The sequence below is a fragment of the Cibotium barometz genome, chromosome 7 (genome assembly GCF_041138505.1).
Source record: "Cibotium barometz isolate CiBa-2024 chromosome 7, ASM4113850v1, whole genome shotgun sequence".
NCBI lineage: Eukaryota > Viridiplantae > Streptophyta > Polypodiopsida > Cyatheales > Cibotiaceae > Cibotium > Cibotium barometz.
The window spans coordinates 21244007-21260904 of record NC_141052.1 but is presented as its reverse complement, the minus strand read 5'-3'; positions in this window follow the sequence as shown (position 1 = coordinate 21260904).

Below are 16898 nucleotides of genomic sequence, written 5' to 3'. Positions count from 1 at the left end.
TTATTCTGTATAAAATTTTCCTTCTCATCATAAAATGGATTTGTGAGCCATCTTGTGACTATACAAAATATTTGCAAAAGCTTTTTCAAAGAAAAGCTACTTTTGGTTGTATCACAAAAATAGAAAATAATATGTATCACCCAAGACCTGCAACATCCGCAATTAAGTGCGGACTGCCCAACCTATGCTCTGATACCAACTGTGACGGTCCTGTATTCTAAATCATTACTTAGTCATACAACTTAATCTGAGAAAACATTAAACTCACTTAATCCTGCTATTTCCACATAACAACACAATCAAATCAACCTTCTTAAATAGCAAAATAAGCATGCATGCCATATCCAAGGTTCTTATCACATAAGCAAAGAATCATGTAATCTCAAACAAACATTCACATGATATAAATCTGTATCAATTGCAACATAGCATCTCAATCAATCACAATGTATGTGTCTATCTCTCAAGATTCTATCATCATCACCATGCTCGACAACATGGTTAGTCATAATGATCAAAATCTAGCCAATCTAGGGCTTTCTTCGATGCCCCACCACCCAACCTCCACACTCGACATTGTGGCTATCCCGAGTATGCCTCTAGTAAGTCTCGTCCACTCTGGATTCTACAAAATGGCTCCCAGAGGGCATAAATCACATTCTTTGTCCGGCATTCCCTGTCCCTCTCTAAGGACGGCTCATCATATTATTTTCTATTTTTGTGATATGCTAGCCCGAATCTCAAAATCTCATGTCGAGTCTCGTCATACACATGCATATCAATCAGTCATACGCGTGCATATCAATCATTCATCTCAACACAAAGCAACTATAACTCATAAATATCATCTCACACTCATCTCTAGTCCATAATCTTTCAAGGCATGCATATCAAATCAATCAGAATCAATTTCAAGTATAAAACAAGCTTTTAATTTAAACAATCTTTAACTTCTCTTTATCTTTTAAGTCACATGGGAATCCTTGTTTTTAACATAATCAATTATCATGTTCTAACGAGCAAGGTCATCTCTAGCCACTATAACTAATTCTTAACTATGCTTATGCGTTCGTCCATCCGGTCTATATAGATAAGATAGTCCATCTTGATAGCAATTCCTAAGGCAAAGCCTAATAACTTGTCTCTTTGGGAGAGTAATATCTTTCAATCTATGTAGAGTTAGAGAAAGGACAAAAGCATGTTTGGGTACAATGGTATGGAAAAGACCCGGATTTTCCATGGCCTCTTTAGCACCAAGAGACTTGAAAAATCCACACTGGGCGCTAATTACTAACCCAAACATGCTCCGATCATGACCAAACTTTACAAGCATGTGGGGGTGGGTCCCTCCCACATGCTTGCAAAGTTTTGTCCCCATCAAAGCATGTTTGGGTACGATGGTATAGGGAAGACCCGGATTTTCCATCGCCTCTTCTAATTTTTTGTAAAGCACGTCTTAGTGATGGTTCTCTAAAAATGAGTTCTAAGGTCTCTTTGAGAGCATTCAAAACAGCCGAAGTTGTGTTTTCAGCATGAAACTGGCAAAAATAGCCTAGTGCCCACTTTGCACTCGAATAACTCAAAAACGAAAGGAATTTGGCTTTCTATAGTCTCTTACACTCTTGTGGAGTTTCTTGTCCTCTAAAACTTTCCTATTTATCTCAAAATTTGATTCTAAACACACGGACAGATAGACTCTTTGCAAAATAGCCCCTAATGAAGGTTATTCCTAGAATCTAGTCATAAACTAGTCAAATATTCTATCTTCTAATTCTTTAACTCCAAAGTTTTATTCTATGAGTCGGACTAAGGCAATCAACAATAGTTCTTTGCCGAAACCCACCCCTCTTCTCTTCTCGTGGTGTTTCCCCATCGTTGCCATGGTTAAGCATGCCATACATCAACTCAAATTCTCCCATATAAATGCTTATCAATATATTTATTTAATCTCAAAAGAATTTAAAGAAAAATAATAAAAAGAGTATTTGTGTACTTCCACGATATATTTGTTGATGTCTTGATTGATTGGGAATTCATGTCTACTCTCTAGAACTTGTGGAAGAGCTGCTTGTAGATTTGGCAAGCCTCTCAGATCTGTTGTCAGGGCTGCAAACCTGCAAAATAGGTATAACTTTGCGTACAATTATCAGATACTAGTTGTGTGGGTACTTAAAATTATCAAAATATGTGCGGTCTACAACCATTCGTGGTCGGAATCGCGAAAAACTTCTGTATGTTGAAGTCGACTCCAAAAATAGGTCACGTTTTACTTTTCTATATCAATTTCAATTTGGATGTCCATCTACACACTTAAAGGCTTCCTTTGAGTATACTAACTAATTGAAAACTCAATCTTGAATTTTCACTTAATTTTAACACTTAGAATCTTTATTACTGAAAACCACTAAAAACCTGCTCGAATTCATTACTGAAATTTGTAGCATCGAAAACTTAGGATTATCTTGAATCATAACTTGTTTAATCTCAGAGGTATGTTGCAAATATCTAGTCATTTTATATTATAATGCATACTAATTTCATAAGTTTCTTGGATTCACACCGAAATTCTTCTGGCCAAAGGACTGAAGGGAGAGCTCTCAATGCACCTAGATAGAGGTAAGTAGAGATGGTCCTTGTCGATGGTTTTTGCTCACAAAGGCGAAGGAAGAAGAAGAAGCTAATACGAGTTAAAGACTTACAATGAAACCTATCTAGCATGCATCCTTCAAGCAAGTGAGATTTAATAGCATGAAAGCAATTAAGAAAAGGAAATCAAGTGACCTCGTAAGAAAATTATTACACAAGGAATGATTGTCTCTATTGTTTATTATAAAAAATGACTTATATACAAGCTACAAGCTATCACACTAGGCCAACCAAATTTAAAAGTAGTCTTGCCTCTATTACTAGTCTTAAGCAACTATGTACCTAAGTCCGTAGAATTTTCCTATTTAACATTGGGCATATGGTAAGGCTTTTTTATATGTTTTAGTGCTATCCTATAAAAGTTTTCTTGCACGGGTAAGATGGCAAAGTGCCTTATGGTAGGTTAGACAAGTGAAACCACGTAAACTAGTGGAGTGGTAAAAATACCCCCTTCCTAATGGTGGAGTTGTCGCATCAATCAAGTTGGTGGTGAAGCTATTGCCGAGAAGTAAATGGTGTGGATAGTCTAGGATATGCCATGAAGATGGCAAATGAGGTTAAGGCACGTGAGTTCATCAAGAGGCATATATTAACTCAAAAAAGTTACATAATTACATTTACAGCATGGATTTTTTAAACCAATTTTGGAAAAACAAATTGCAAGTTTATAAAGAAAAAGGGGTCATTTATTCATAAAGTTATGTGTAAGGGGTTTTTAAAATACCCCTTGAACACACATGACATATAAAATTTCTTAGAGGTGAACCCCCGTGAGGTAGCCCTATGGTAACCATCTCGTTGAGATGGCATGTGATGCGATGGTCAATGTAGTGGTTCGTCATCATGCCAGCCTTGTCGATTGTGGAAGTGGTGTAGACCATTCAACATGAGGTAGTTGTTTGCAGGAGAATCAGTACACACCCTGTGATGGGCAGAATGAGTGCCAAGACCCCATGGGATGATTAGCATGGATAGATAAAAGTTTGAGATGTCATGATGTGGCAGGATATGATGCTGGAGTATCATAGCATGATGCCTAGAGATTAGGCTATTTCTTTATGAGAATAGGTCAGCCAAGGCGAGGTGGTGTTGGTGTTAAATTAGAGTCAAAGAAGAGGTTATATTCATGGAAGCTCATTGGAGGTATGTGTAAGGTTAAGGGTTCTCTAGGAGATGGATCGTACCACGGGCCAATAAGCTTACACCTAACCATGGTCCCTCCACTACTACATTTCTTGGAGGGCTGGTGTTGACAAGGTTAGTGTAGGTGCATGTGTTTGTGTGCACTGTGAGATGTGAGAAGTGAAAAAAATGTGAAGTCATCATGAAATATGTAGATGATGTGCATGGCCAATGGGTAGAAGGTGTGCCCATGATGTGTGTACATTCCTTCAATTTAAAAATATCATCACTCAACCTCTTCCTTCAACTCTCTTTGCTGCTTTCTTTGACATTTAATTGACATTCCTTTTCTTGGGGAGTCAAGATTATGACATTGGTTTAAGGCATGGAAATAGATTTGCTCTTGGCTATGCCCAAAACTGCAATGGAGCAGGGCAATGGCCTTTGTGACTCAAAGGAGTTGGTGCTATCAAGCACTTGAGATAGAGGCAGTGTGGGTCAAATGAGTGGTGTGGGTGAAGAAGAGGCTAGTGATTGTAGGAAGGTTCACGTAATGGGTCATACCATGGTCTAGGCTTGTGCTCGCCATGGTCCCCCCATCCCAAGATATATTTGCATGGCTATCTCAAGGAGATGAGGCTTCACATAGGTTCTTCAAAAAATTGTGCCTTTATATCTAATACATGCAGAGCTTATGAATATTGCAAGTAATGTGTATGGGCATTGGGTTTTTTTTTAAAAGGTGGGTCCATGTAGAAGATTCTTCTAGTGAAAATTCTAACTTTCTGATTTCTTCAACACTTATTTCTCTAATTTCTTTGACTCTTACACATTGTTTGAGATACAGAATTGGTTGTTTGAAACGAGGTGGGCCGATAAGGTAGGTATGACTATGTTGGGTTGGGTTGTCCATGAGAATGGAGGAATTTAGGACAGTGATAAACCACAAACTACCTTATTTCTCTAATTTCTTTGACTCTTACACATTGTTTGAGATACAGAATTGGTTGTTTGAAACGAGGTGGGCCGATAAGGTAGGTATGACTATGTTGGGTTGGGTTGTCCATGAGAATGGAGGAATTTAGGACAGTGATAAACCACAAACTGCCGGCGGTGGCTTATCAGACATGGCCGAATGAATCAAGGTGCTTCTTGAGTCTTTTTTTGAAATGTTAATTGTGATTCGGTCTAGTTGCTTGAAGCACGATGATGTTGGTAGAAATAAGGAAAGCATTATAGAATATACGTTGCTTGGGGGTGAAATTTTGGATTACTAAACAATTCCAACCATGGGCATTTGGTGTTGTGTTGACCTTTTGTGGGAATTGCTACCTCACTTGATTAGCCCGGATGGAGGTAATTTTTGTGCCTTGTAAGAAGATGCAAAGTTTGGCAAATTGAATCAGCGTTATGTGAAGATTTCTATTTTGGTGGATTTGACAAATCCATGGACCACAATTGGGATGCCCAATTGATTAGGCAAGATGGAGGATTCTCTGATGGAATCTTAATAAAATCCTAGCATGCCACGCATAGATAGAAGGCTAGTAGCACTTGTGAGTGTGTGCATATGCCAAGATTGTGATTCATGGTTGGAAAAAAGACTGGAATGAATGAGACTCAGTGTTGAAGAAGATAAAAATAATCAAGATAACTGGATCAAAGGAAAACATGTAAGGTGTTGGCATGGGGCATGGAGGTAACATGCAAGGATTGAATCGAGCATCAAAGTGCCTTGATAATGTGTAGTTTGGACCATTGGGTGTGACCAACAAAAGGCATGGGTTCGTGATTAGATTTTTGTATGGACCACAAGGTAGGAAGGGTGGTCTAGCTCAATAATTTTCCTAAGTGCTTGTGAAAAATGGAAGTGTGTGAAGACAATTGAATGCACATTGTGAAAACTTCCAACGATCTAGTTAGAAGTGAAAGCTGATTTGGGTTTGGTGGTAGCGAGATTTTTGTTTGGGTTTAGGAGTGGTTTGGTAATTGGGTAAACCGAGGGATGTACCTACAAATAATACTAGTTGTTCCAGCTCTACTTTCCATGGGGAGTGCTCTAGCCACTCACATCAAAGGAGCCCAAATAAGGAGTTAAAGGAGGGAGGGTGAAGTGGTTACCTACACTTATCATTAGGAACTCAATGGAGTCTTTTTGGGCCCTTTAATTTGCCATTGCCTAATGGAGGTGATTAAGAAATAGACAAATAGGGAGATTACATGTGGACTGAAACCAATGCTTTGTAAGAGCCTAGAAGGTAGTGGTCAAACTTAGAATAATAGGCTAAATAGGCTCTTTTTTAATTTTTGAAATCAACTAAAACTCAAAAAATTTATAAGTATATGAATTTTTCCCCTATTTTTTATAGAAAAGGATAGCTGCAGCCTACAACCATCATTAAGTAAGGTCTCTAAAGTGATAGAGGCCCAAAAACGAGTTCCCATGCATTCAATGCACATTCCCCTTCACTTTCCACTATCTCTCTCTCCCACGTTCCCTCCAAAACGCTCTCTCTTTCCCCTTTCTCATAGCAGGGCATTTTTCACTCTCTAGACTACTTCTTTTAGCTATTTACCTCTTGATCTACCTCTCTCTTCACTCAAAAACCTAGATCTATAGCTATGGAAGCTTGATCTGCAACCTCCTCTCAGAAGCTATGGAAGTTTGATCCTCACTTACATTTCCTTACTTCATCCTTCTTCCTTGTCCAACCTCCTTTTACAGAGTGTAACAGCAGAGCTTAGCTATGGAAGCTTGATCTGCAACCTCCCCTCAGAAGCTATGGAAGTTTGATCCTCACTTACATTTCCTTACTTCATCCTTCTTCCTTGTCCAACCTCCTTTTACAGAGTGTAATAGCAGAGCTTAGCTATGGAAGCTTGATCTGCAACCTCCCCTCAGAAGCTATAAAAGTTTGATCCTCACTTACATTTCCTTACTTCATCCTTCTACCTTGTCCAACCTCCTTTTACAGAGTGTCCAACCTCCTTTTACTTCATCCTTCTACCTTGTCCAACCTCCTTTTTACAGAGTGTAACAGCAGAGCCAAGCTATGGAAGCTTGAGTTGCAAATGCTTTGGCTCTCATAATCTTACTCACTGTCTCCTCTCACCCCCTCTAATATCCTCTTTCAAAGTGCAGTAATAGCACAACCAAGCCCTTGGAACTTGCTCTACAACTCCTTCTCTTTTGTACATCTCCCTAGTCTAAGCTTTTTTCTCACCATTCTATTTTCCTTTGCCATCAAGGTTTATAATCTCCCTAATATATACATCTGATGTCTTCTTCTAGAGCTCTAAGGCCTTCGATCAGTATTCAATCTCTCTCTTGTAGCAGTGGTCAAGATGAGGATGGGCATTGGAACATCAAACAGTACGAGAAGTGGAATTGGATTGCGATGCAGCCTAGTACAAGAGGAACCCACAAGGTGTCAAAGCGATACGTTGATATACAAAGTCACCATTGGAAAGGGCGGATATTGGAGCTCAAACAAGATCGTGATGGAAAAAAGCAAGCCAAGGTCCAACATGTTTACAAGGCAACAGAGCTAAAACTAGCAGACCATGACCAACGTCAACGATTTCCTGCAAATTGTAAGTCATTTCACCACTTTATATTCTTGTTTTTAAATCAATTGTGTGCTAATAATGGTATACTGAGCACTGCTTTGATTGTTCTTGGGTTCCTTTGCGTAGATATTTTTCCCTCAAACTATAGTGAGTGGGAGCCTATGGAGGCAATTTCAGGAACCTTTGAAGCATACCATGTGGAGCTTGGTAGTTTAATCTTTAGAGGGTGTCCAGCTGCACAACTTCTTGCACGAAACATCTTCTTCTATGAGGATACATATGTGGTTCCCATGACAGCAAATGGTACTGGAAAATTAGTTCCAGAACCTACACCAACTCTCACATCTATTGAATGGCCAATTCCAGACAATGCTTCAGTGGCCATGGCTTGTTTGCAGATTGAAAGCAAGGTGCAAAATGCTATGAAGTGCACATATGGATCTCACAAAGCAACCATAACCTGCTTCATACCTCTACACCTCTTTGTGTACCTGTTCCATACAAGTGACACACATCGCACCCTAACTTTATGGATTGCAAAGGGGGAGAGAGCTCTGACTTGTTTCTTATCACCTGCATGGGATAAAAAAGTTGTTCAACACAATGGAGACACCATCAGATGCGGAGTAATAGTTGAGAAGGTTGTGATGTGCTACCATATTGCCAAGCAACATTTGTCCATTGCGTTTCCTTACAGGCGATGGAAGCTTACAAATGGAGAATGGGAGGCGTTAGACTCCGACACAACCTCTACAGAACAGGGTGTGCTACATATATCCATGCAAGGTGGGGATGTAGAAGATGTTGCTGTGAATGATGACTGGTCCCTTGCCAACTTACGTGACTACTTAGTTCTTCGATTCTTAGTGAGTGGTGATTTTGCTTTGATAATCAATGGTGGAGTAGTGCGCAAAAGGCAGGAACGATCTTTTCTTTGTAGAGAAATTACTTTCCCTGGCTGTGTAGGATATGTAATCTTGGATTGAAGTAATACAATTTCAATTTTTTTGCCTCACTGTCTTATTAAGGTTTTTCAATTGTCTTGTGCAAGTTTTATTTTTTTGTGATAGTGTAAGGTTGGTCACACAAGCATCTGTGGCTTGAGCCACTAGTAAATTAGAAATGACCTTGCGAGCGATGGAAGGATACGTTCTTGCTTTCGCATACCATTTTAAAAAAAAAATTTGGTACTTAAAAATTTTAAAAGTTTTTAAAAATTTTATAACAAGGTCGCCCATTTATAAATGATACTTTACTCATTTTCATCAATTGACAATTATCGTTCTCTCCTAACACTTGCTCTCAATTTCGCACACCTTTCTGTATCACACACTCTCTATTTCTTGTAATCACTCATAGTCATGGCACCTCTACTTGACGTACTTATTGCACAGCTAGGAAAGCTTGAGCTACTTCATAGGATTGACGAGATCGTCCCTATGTTTGAGGGAGCAATTGATGTGCGTGCAACAATGCATCTACACACGGATGCTTTTACAGATGTCATTCAGTATATGGATCAACACATCAGCACCTACTCCATCATGTTTGAGGGTGATGAGGGCCTATGGGTTTCGGTTGACCTCATCAAGTACATTTTCAGGGAAGACAAGAATTTTAGATTTCGCCTATCAAGGTTTTTAAAATCTCTCACAGAAAAGGACTACAGGAATGAGGAGGAAGACTTACTCTTGGATCTACAAATGGGCAACATCGGCACTTCTTTCCTGAGCTGGGACATGGTTTTGGTCCTTCTGTTACAAGAGGGTGTGGCAAAAGAAAGTGGCAAGGAAAAAGAAAAAGGCAAAGCAAAGCTAATGGAGTAGGTCCAAGAGGCCCATGCTGAGGAAGAGAATGTTACAGAACAATGGGAGGCCTCAATGGCATTGGTGGCTCTACAAGAGAATGTTACAGAACAATGGGAGGCCTCAATGGCATTGGTGGCTCTACAAGAGAATGTCCCCGAGGAGGTTCCGGACCAAGTTCTAGAGGGCGATGAAGTACTTGAGGAGGTCCCAGACCTTGTTGTCATGTCTTTGCATCCAATCATTATTGATGGGAAAGAATTTTTGTTTTTGGATGACATTGCCAAGATACTCGGGTTTCGCGAGGATGAGGCACTCTCTATTATTGCCGTGAATGCTGGGGGTCAAGACAAAGGGAAAGTGAAAATCTCTTTTGAAGATGACAACCTCACAAAAGCGCTTGCATACGATATTGGTAGCACTTCCTTGGAAGATGTAGTGGCCAAAGCGCTCGTTGAAATAAAGCAAGATGTGCAATTCTATGAGAGCGTAGCTACCTTTGAACCACACATGCCCTTGGTTCCTGGCGATGCTCAAGACCAAGGAAGCATAAACTTGACAAATGAGCAACAAGTGACGATGCAACTGAGGTATGTCCTAACTTCTTAGTTGTAAAGCAAATTATTTTTAGTTGTATCATTTCACGCTTCCTAACTTCTATATTGACATGTTGACAGACTGCTTTTGAAGTGGACAAGTTTGCTATGCGCGTAGGAGGAACGCGGCGAAAGTCAGAGGGTCGAGATGCATCTCTTTGGCACCGACATAGTGCGGGTTTTTCATTTAGACTATTCAGAGATCACCTATACTGAGTTCCTAAAATGTAAAGCACTTAGTGCAGTCTTGTCGGAGAACCCCTTAGCCTCAAACATAAATAAATGTATTTTGGTAGCTAGGGAAGCTGCCTTGTATTGCTTTACGGGCAAGCATCCCGGCTCAGTTTTTAGCCATTGTGCCCTTTCTCAGGCTCAAGGAATCAATGAGCCAAAGTGATATATTCCAAAGCTTAGGCCAGAAACCAGCCTCTAAAACTCTCTCTCCTGAGCTCTTCCAAGAGCTTATTAAAAAGATGTAATGCAAACTTCTCTTCCAATTTTAATAAAATTTTTTTGTTGTGCATTGTAAGTTGTGATTTTTCCTGGCGTACTTGTGATATACCATTTCAAGCCTCGCAATTTCAAGATTTTGTTCATGTGTTCATAGAAAATATTGTTTAGGATTCATTTTAAATGTGATCGTGATTAAAAAAAGTATTCGAGATTGGGGTAGAGTGGTACGTAAAAATGTTGTATTTATAGATGTATACACCCAAAATATATAAGATTTTGGGGCTATTAGGGAACCTAAAGGGCCTTATGAGCCTCACAAGACCAAAAAAATAAAAAATAAATAAAAAAAATACCATGTGCGCTACGGTGCAGAAATCGGCATTTTGACCTGGTGAAACTGGCGATTAACGCGCCGTAGCGCACATGGCATTATTTTTATTTTTATTTTTTGATTTTTTTGGTCTTGAGGCTCAGAAGGCCCTCAATAAGGGTCTCTAGGTGACTTTATAGACTCTACCTTTTTTGTATATATAAATATATATATATGTGTGTGTGTGTGTGTATATATATATATATGTGTATGTGTATATATATGTGTGTGTATATATATATGTGTGTGTGTGTGTGTGTGTGTGTGTGTTTGTGTGTTTTTTTTCCTGTGTGTATAGTACTTTTATATTTTTTTAAATGAAATGTTCATTGGCATTGAGCATACAAAAACAAAGAATGTAACACAACTCAAAAAGCTTTCATTAATGTTTGAAAATGCTACAAAGGAATTTGGGAACATTACAAAAGTTTGTAGAGAGAATTACAAAGTTGGTTAGCCTATTGAGGTAGAAGGCTACGCTCTAAACATAGGCGTAGGGCTAGGGACATATCTACAGGCTTCAAAGTGACTCTCTTAGCATGTACCATAGCCAGCACTGAGTCTTCAAAAACAGAAACTACAATATCTTCAGCAGCTTCTTGAAGAGCTTCAAGAGCTGTGCTCTGTATGCGGTCAACCCTGTCAGAAAATTTTTCCATTGTTTCTCTCACCAGTCGAGAGAATGGTGCCTTGGGGATGAGAAGATCTGTGCTTTTCTGATATTTCCTAATCTCTCGTAGTGCGACTGTCCCTGGCCTCCGTTTTCTCTTCTTCTTTGTAACCGGTGGAGGCGGTGGTGGTCTTTGATTCTCCCACGGTGGTCGTTCAGACCTAAACTTCTTTTTCTTTTGTGCACGCTCTTCCTCTTCTTGTTGGTCTCGAAACTTGCCCTCCATTCTTTTGCCACACTTCTTGACTGGACGTCTGGATGTTGTGGCTGCTTGTGGCTATGCTTGGCTTGCCCTCCTTGCGTCCTCTTTGGGCTGCTGTCTCTTTTGCATTTCTGTCTCCCAAGCCGCCCTCACAAGAGCAAACTCTTTGTCAATGGTATCTTTCCTGATGCCATAGGACAAGAGCTCGACCTCCCTGTTCTGTAAGATAACCTCTAGCTGTTCTAGGATGTCGGCCTCAATAACAATCTCTGGTGGTTGCCCTTGACCTTCCTCGGCTTCTTTTCGACGCCGCTCTTCTTCCGCTTCTCTACTAGGCTCTGCTTCTTCAGCTTCCTTCCTGCGTTGCGCTTCTTCGACCTCCTTCCTACGCTCTTCTTCTCTCATCTCCTTTGCCTCTTGCTCTGTTACTAACAGGTAGATTTGTCCTTTTTGCTGGCAGGTAGTGGGTCGAGTTGATCGAAAAACTGCAAGTCTTGCTCCTGTACTTCTGGCATGGCCTAGGTATGTACGTGTGCGAGAGATAGTGGGAGGGCAAGAGAGAGTAGAGCACAAAGAAGAAATTGAAATGTGGTGGCTATAAATGAAAAATGACTTAAATATGTCTTTAAATATATTTTTTTAAAACTTTTAGAAAATTTAAAAACACAAAAAGATTATAATCAGATAGTTTAAGCCCATGAGGAACCACACCGACGCTTGCTTGCTACCCACTGCCGTAGTCTCTCCCTAGCATTTGATCTGTTGTATCCTTCAGTTCTTCTTGCATTAACAGTTTTCATTATTTGACGCCTAAGAGACAAATTACCGCGAGTTTTCTGCCTTTTTTTTCCAACCAGAACGCGATAGATCTAGTTGAACATTTCATGGAGCGCATTACTCTTGTGACTTTGCCACCACCATGGCGAGTGTCCTTAAAATACATGGCCTTTGCTTGGTAATGTGATTTCTCCATGCCTTGATTGCTCCAAAGTGCTAAAGAGCCATATCTATCGAGAAAGTATGGCCCATGTGCATACAATATATGCTCCATAGAAAATTACAAAAAGTCAACAAACAGTATGAAGAACATACTACAAGGACACAAGAAATATAACATTACCATGTAGTGAGTAATGTGTGTTTCTCCCCATGCCTCGACCATTTCTTCTGTAAATCTACAAGTGGATTGTTTTAGTGCCTCAATACCATGGTCATCCAGGTGAGGTCGCTCTAGAAGATCGACCATTTTATTACACACCTCCCATACACATGCACGTTTTAGGCCAAGCCTGGCATCATTTCCTCGATATGTTGTAACATCACATATCTTCTTCCAAATTTCAAAGTTAGTGTGGCTATGAGAACCCAAGTGGTTTGATAGCAAGTGTCATTTATGTGGAGCATCAATAGCTTATCCAAAATCCTGAGTCTTGCATGTAATGTGCACACATGCACTTGACATAGTGGAATGTACAAGATTGGGTTCCAAGCATTGTCCTCCTGGTCACGACTAGGTGGCTTGCTCTGGTCACAACTTAATATGCCATTATGCCATACCTTTGATCCTTTCCTCTGTGTTCAGCATAAAAAACGATTGCTTTTTTTACACCCACCTGTTTTTGACTTTTGCCTTTGCTAGGTTGTTTCCCTTTTACTCTTGAGTCTACTGCCACCCAAGTGCCATTCAGCGTTAAAGCAGCCTATTCCGGGAACATCAAGCTTTTGACCATTGACCTGACAGGAGATGACATGTTGAATGCCAGACCGTTCAAAATACCACCTCAAGGTATCATGGTTCTCTTTTGGGAGGACCCATGCTGCTTGCCACCAGATGTTCTTCTCTGATTGAATGCCGTAGTAGTCTTGCTTATGCCCTTGACCCCTATTGTTGCTGTCTTCAGTTGCATCCAACTCTTGGGTCTCTAAAGGCTTTCCTCTAAGTGCTCGGCTCATCAAGGTTAAACTAACACACTCCAGTCTTTGACCTTTAACCACTTTTGACATTCATCAAGACAAACACGGCATTTCCACCTGTCTCTTCAAGTGTGAGGCTATAGTACTGAATCATTGCTTTTTGTAGCACTTCCATGTCAATGTAGACAATGTCATATGCATTGTATTCAAAGGGTTTGATTGTTGGCATTGGCATAATATCCTCCACCCACTTGTACCCACCATTAAACATGGATGCAATATCACCATTAGCACACTTCTTTGCCATCTGTAAGCTATAAAGTGTTGGAAGCAAGGATTGCGTAACTCCCTTTGCTCGCAACCCTAAAGTGATTGACCTGAAGGGTCTCCTGCAACTTATCATTACCAGAACCTGTTATCATTTCCATGATATCCTTCTCCTGAAGGACATGCTGAAGAAGGGAGACATTAACATTGTCCTTAGCATTGTTACATCCTAGTATAGCTCTTGCACATGCCCTACAATCGCAAGAGCCACCCATGAGAGATGCTTTATTCATTAATTGCTTCTCAAAGTTGCTATAACTCCTACAAAAAATTTTACCTGGTTGTTTATTTACGCCTCTTGCATGCGCCTGCTATCTTAGAAAGTAACCCAACAGCTTTACGTTTTCTTTGCCTTCTTGCGTGATATCCAATGGGAAGGTGAGTGAAATGGTGAACACGATGCCGAAGATTACGAGTGGAGTGTTGAAGACAAACATAATTATCGGTAAATTGATTTATTGTGCGCACACGATCTTCTAAATTATTCTTCTGCACCTCAAGCTCCTCTGAGAGCTCTTTAATCCTCTGCATCAAACTATTGATCTGCTTAGTCGATGCCGCGAAGGCAAATTGTGTTTGCCTCTTTTTAGCTACCTCATCTAGCCACAACATGTGTAATCTCCTACAATAGCCAAGAAGCCCATTGAAACCATCACCAACAAACTTAAAAAAACTTGTAATGCTTTTGAATGGTGGAGGGGAGGGGCACCAGATATTGGATCTGGTGGATAAACATTTCCATCAATCCAAAGATCAATGGCCTTTTCTCCTTGCATTCGAAGCTGATCGTATGAAATATTGGGTGCAACATGCCTACTGCGTAGGGTTGCATATTCTATCTCCAAATCAACCTGAAGGTGGATCTTAGAAGGCTTATTGGTGATGTCTTGTAGTGCCATCTACAAGAAAGTAGGCTTGTAAGCTTGGGTTGAATAGGAGTGGAAGGAGCAGGATATGGTATCAAAAAATAATGGGAAGAATGGGGATGAGGGTTGCTTCTCTAGAGCTGCATTATGGATAGAGAAAGAAGCCAGAAAGGGAGCCAAAGAAACATAGAGAGGGTTGTTGGCAATGGTGAGACGAAAATGCAAAGGAGACAATGCATCATGGGAAGCTTCTTTAGTGCAAGCTATGGCTACTAAGCAATATAGAGAGAGAATACATCATGAAAAGGTTCTTCTGTGCAAGTCATGGCTACTACTGTGGGTTTGGAGAGAGAACCAAGTATTGTAGAGAGAATGCTCCTGGTAAGCTTCTTCCTTGCAAGCCAGGGCTACTACTGTGGGTTTGGAGAGAGAAGGCTCATTTAGGAGAACACACTTGCTAGCTATGGAGAGAGGACCAAGGATTGTAGAGAGAATGCTCATGGTAAGCTTCTTCCTTGCAAGCCATGGCTAATACTGTGGGTTTGGAGAGAGAAGGCTCATTTAGGAGTACAGATCTGCTAGCTATGGCTTTTGGAGTAGAGAAAGACGCTTTTTTCCATGGAGAAGGAGTGCAGGGCGTTTTAGAGAGAGGATTTAGAGAGAGAAAGAGATCTGGTGCACACACAAAAAAGGAAAGAAGAAAGTGACGAATTTTTGGAATGTTTGGAGTACGAAAAGGTAGAGAAGGCTATGATAATTGACTGACAGCCCATTACAAAGCTTTAAAGTCACCTAGGTGGCCAGATCTAAGAATATCTTCTTTTTTTCATTTTTTTTAATTTTTGTGAAAAATCAAATATATGCTTTTAGGACTAGGCCTCTAGGCTTGGTCAAAGATGGATTAGCATTTTAAGCATTTCATTAAACATCCAAATTAAAGGGCCCAAGAAGACTCCATTGAGTTCCTAATGCGGCTTATCAAGAAGACATGGATCATAGTGTTCCATTAAACATCACTTGCAAGAATACCGGTAGAGAGGTCAAATGGGCGCACTTTGCATCAGTTGCTTTGTGCCAATGACGGTGTTGTCGATGTGCTAGGGCATCGAGGTTGGTGTGTTAGTGGCTCAATCGTCTTGTTGGGTGGTTTGGTGTGGTTAGCAAAGAGACTGCGGTTTATATCGGGGAAGAAAATGGGGAGGTCGACTTCTTCAGAATGGAAAAAAGGTCTTTTCTCGGAAAAAAGGTCTCACAATCCCTTGGAATTCAACTTTAGAAGTTCCACCCTCAAACAAAGACGTTAAATGCTTTAACTGCCAAGGATATGGACATCGCATTATGGATTTCCAAACTCCTTTTGGATCAAGGTTTTTAAGACAAGGAAGTCAAGGACCAAGATTCCAGATGCCAGCTCCTTCCTGCCAGAGAGTAAACAAGGTCCTTCCCATCAAAATGAAGGAAACCCCAGAGGTAGACCCCCTAGCTTCAATGCAAATTAATGCAAGACCTCTGCCTTAGAATAGGGAAAGTCAAAGAGAGATATTCCCAAATCGGCCATCTACTTCCAAGGCAGTAACGCTGGAAGTAATAGAAGAAGAAAGAGAAGTAAGAGATTATCCTCCAGCTGGCGAGATGAGGACATCTCATATTTTTTTAACTGGGGTAGGATGTAAGATTCCTCCTTCCACCTTTTGAGATATATAGGTGTAAGAACTACCCTTCAGTCTCTTGTAATCATCCCCTTCTCAGAAATGGAAAAAGATCTTGTTTTACCCTGTTTTAGCCTTGAGAGAGAAAATGTCTAGAGAGAGAGAATATGATGAATTCTTCTGAAATGAAAGTTCAAAATAAACTTTCCAATGTGCATTAGGAACTAATTGAATATGTGTATAAGAGACCTTAGCCTAAGGGTCCACATTTTCAGAAATTTTTGGATTAAGGTCCAAAAATAAGATTCCAAAGGACCAATAGGGTTAATCCAAGTGTTGGGATGAGATAAATACAATGAATAAACAAAAATAGCCCAAAAGTGAGTAAATGCTCACATAAGATGAAGAGTTGACGGAGTACAAGGTTTATTAGTTAAAAACTAAGGTATATTAGTAAAAAAATGAGATATTTAGGTGAAATGATGCATTTTTGACACCTCAGTAAGGTGGGAAACTCACTTGAGCTAGGTGCCTTCTTCATCATCATGGTTTGGCTTTTTTAATTCAAAAAAATTAAGATATTTCATCTCTCCTCTCTCTTGGTGTAAACTGGATCAAAAAGGGAGCCAAACTGATCCAAATCTTGTCTGAATTGAATCATACTGAAGCTAGAAGGCTCTAGAACCCAATTGGACTTTGTTAGTGGTC